The 3,261-nt window shown below is 37.6% G+C and overlaps 1 pseudogene; it reads left to right on the top strand.

Moving 5' to 3' along the window:
* Positions 1-626: 626 nt before the first annotated feature.
* On the top strand, positions 627-1,625 carry LOC101084155 (annotated as a pseudogene).
* Positions 1,626-3,261: the final 1,636 nt, after the last annotated feature.

Raw genomic sequence — 3,261 nt, 5'->3', positions numbered from 1 at the left:
CAGCAAAAGCAGTGGAGTGCCTGGATGGCTCAGTTGGTTAAGTATCCAATTCTTTATTTTGGTTCAGGTCATGATCCCATAACTCATGGGTTCAAGCCCAGAGGAATGGAATTCCCTCTCTCTCTGCCCCTCCTCCACTCCTTCTCTCTCTCTCTCCTCTCTCTCTCTCTCTCTCTCTCTCTCTCTCTCTCTCTCTCCCCCTCCCTCCCTCCCTCCCTCTCTCTCTCTCTCTAAATAAATAAACAGCAAAGGTAATATAATGGAGCAACCATAGTGTCTTCAACAAATTGTGCTGAAACAAATGAACATCCACATAGAAAAACATAAATCTAACACAGACATTATATTCTTCACAAAAATTAACTCAAAATAGATCACATACCTAAATATAAAATACAAAACTATAAAACTAGAAGATAATGTAGAAGAAAATCTAGATAACCTTGGGAATGGCAGTAACTTTTTAGATACAACATCAAAACCACAATCCATGAAAGAAATAATGGATAAGATGAATTTCATTAAAATTTAAAACTCATGGTCTGAGAAAGATTTACCAATAAAAGGAGAAGACAAGCCACAGACTGTGAATAATGATTGCAAAAGACACATCTGATAGCGCCGGGATGGCTCAGATGGTTAAGCAACCAACTCTTGATTTCAGCTCAGGTCATGATCTCATGGTTCATGAGTTCGAGCCCCACATCACACTCTGTCCTGATGGTATAGAGCCTGCTCGGGGGTTCTGTCTCTCCTCTCTATGTTCCCCCACTTATGCTCTCTCTCTCACTCTCAAAGTAAGTAAATAAACATTAAAAAAAATAAAAACAAAAAGACACATCTGATAAAGGTATACTGTCCAAAATAAACCAAGAATTTAAAAGTCAACAATAGGAAGGGATTCAGAGGTCAAAGTCCAGCAGGCTGCCAGATCCTGGAGTCTCCTATCTTGCAGGGAGCAGCTTCCAGCAGCTATAGCCAAGAGGCAGAAGCACTACTTTGAGGCTACAGCATGGCAACTACAGGAGAGCTGGCCAGGCCAGGCCCACTATCTCCTCTGGGTCTACAGTTCATCACACAATGATAACATCACTTTTGAAGGAACATGTGCACACTGTTTCCGGTTGCTCATCTTGGATAACTCTCAAGAGTACCTCAAACCCAAATCCAAACTGCCACCCAAAATACAGAAACTTCTTAGCAAGAGGCAAGAAAATACACACTCAGTTTTAAAGAAGCAAAAATTGAGAAAAAAATACAAAGACCCCAAAAGTGTGTTGATTACTTGTAAAACATGCAACAGAACAGTTAAATATCATGGTGAAAGTAGAAGCTTTCTATCCACACTGAAGAGCAGTCCTACCACTCCTATGACTAAACTTGGCCTGAAGACACCAGAAAGACTCTGAGTTCTACAAACATAAATCATACGTGTGGTTCCAAATGCAAGAGCCCAACCTTGATATTCAGGACACCGACATCTCAACACTCAACACTCACTTGCTCCTCAAAGAGTGCGAGCAAAACTAAGAAACACTTCTCTCAGTTAAAAAATGTTGCTTAGCCAGAGTGAATCCCAAAAGAATTCAAAGGTGGACTTCAGAAATTTCTTACTATCTTTGTAAAGGGTACACTGTGAAAATAAATGTTTAATGCAACTCTGAAACTAAAGGTAGTAAGAAAAACATCTGTTTTAAAGCTTTACTTATTTAAATACATGGATACTAGGGTCCAGGAGCAAACTTCTCTGGGCATTTCTCAGTGTTTATGGAGAAAATACTTCATTAAAATGAATAATTGAGGGGCGCCTGGGTGACTCAGTCAGTTGAGTGTCCGACTTCGGCTGAGGTCATGATCTCGCAGTTCGTGGGTTCGAGCCGCACATCAGGCTGTGTGCTGACAGCTCAGAGCCTGGAGCCTGCTTCAGATTCTGTGTCTCCCTCTCTCTCTCCCCCTCCCCTGTTCATGCTCTGTCTCTGTCTCTCAACAATAAATATGTTAAAAAAATTTTTACATGCATAACTGAAACCTGTCTACCTCATAGGGTGGCTGTGAGGATCAACAATATATGGAAGGTCCTTGTAAACAGCAAAGACATTATGGACATTGAGTTGTTATATTATTATTTTCCTTTCCCTTAATTAGCACATTAGTCATTTTCTTTCATAAGGAAATTGAGACCTTTTTGAGGGAACCTACTCACTCCTTTCTAGGTGTCTGTTATTGCTAATTCAGGAAAAGGATCAAGTGTCCTTGTTTTTCCACAATTATCTGCATAACTGTATTAGAGTGCTGAACATGATTCCTGTTTTGCATGCTAAAGTAAATATATGGATCATTCTTGATTGTAAATCATTCAGATACCCAAAATTTCATATTTTACAACTTTCTGTTGTTCCTAGTAATATTTTATCATAAGTGGCATTTCATTTGCTCGGTGAAGACTTATTTCTATGCCTACAATTTACAGCAAAATATAACATAGTAACAGTTTAACTATCTTAAACCTTTTCTGGAACATAGATATACCAAAATGATAGACTGAGGTTGTATTCAACCTGTCTTTTAAAAATTCTTTCAATAAATAATTTAGATACTTTCAACTACAAAAAAAAAAGTCAACAATAGGAAAGTAATCCAATTAAAAATGGGTTAAAGACCTTGACTCCTCACCAAAAAGGATACATATATTAAAAATATGAATATGAAAAGATGTTCACATCATATTCTATATCAATGTAAATTATAACAGTTATGAAATACCACTACACACCTGTTGGAATGGCCAAAATCCACAACACTGACAACGGTAAATGCTGGTGAGGATGTAGACCAACAAGAACTCTCATTCACTGCTATTAAGACCACAAAATGATACAGCCACTTTTGGAGACATTTTGGCAATTTCTTAACAAAACTAAACATACAATTATCATACAACCCAGCAATCTTGCTCATTGGTATTTACCCAAAGGAGGTGAAAACATATCCACACAAAAAACATCTGCGCTCAGATGTTTATAGTATCTTTACTCATAATTGCCAAAACTTGGAAGCAACCATGATGTTCTTCAGTAGGTGAATGAACAAATAAACTAAGTACATCCAGGCAATAGAATATAATTTAGCAGTAAAAAGAAATGAGCTATCAAGCTATGACAGGACATTAAGGAAATTTAAATGCATATTACTAAGTGAAAGAAGGCAATCTGAAAAGGCTACATACTCTATGATTCTAATTACATGACATTCTAGAAAAGG

This window comes from Felis catus, chromosome E2 (genome assembly GCF_018350175.1).
Source record: "Felis catus isolate Fca126 chromosome E2, F.catus_Fca126_mat1.0, whole genome shotgun sequence".
Lineage (NCBI taxonomy): Eukaryota > Metazoa > Chordata > Mammalia > Carnivora > Felidae > Felis > Felis catus.
Note: the sequence above shows the minus strand (reverse complement) of the source record. Positions and strands in the feature narration are given on the sequence as shown.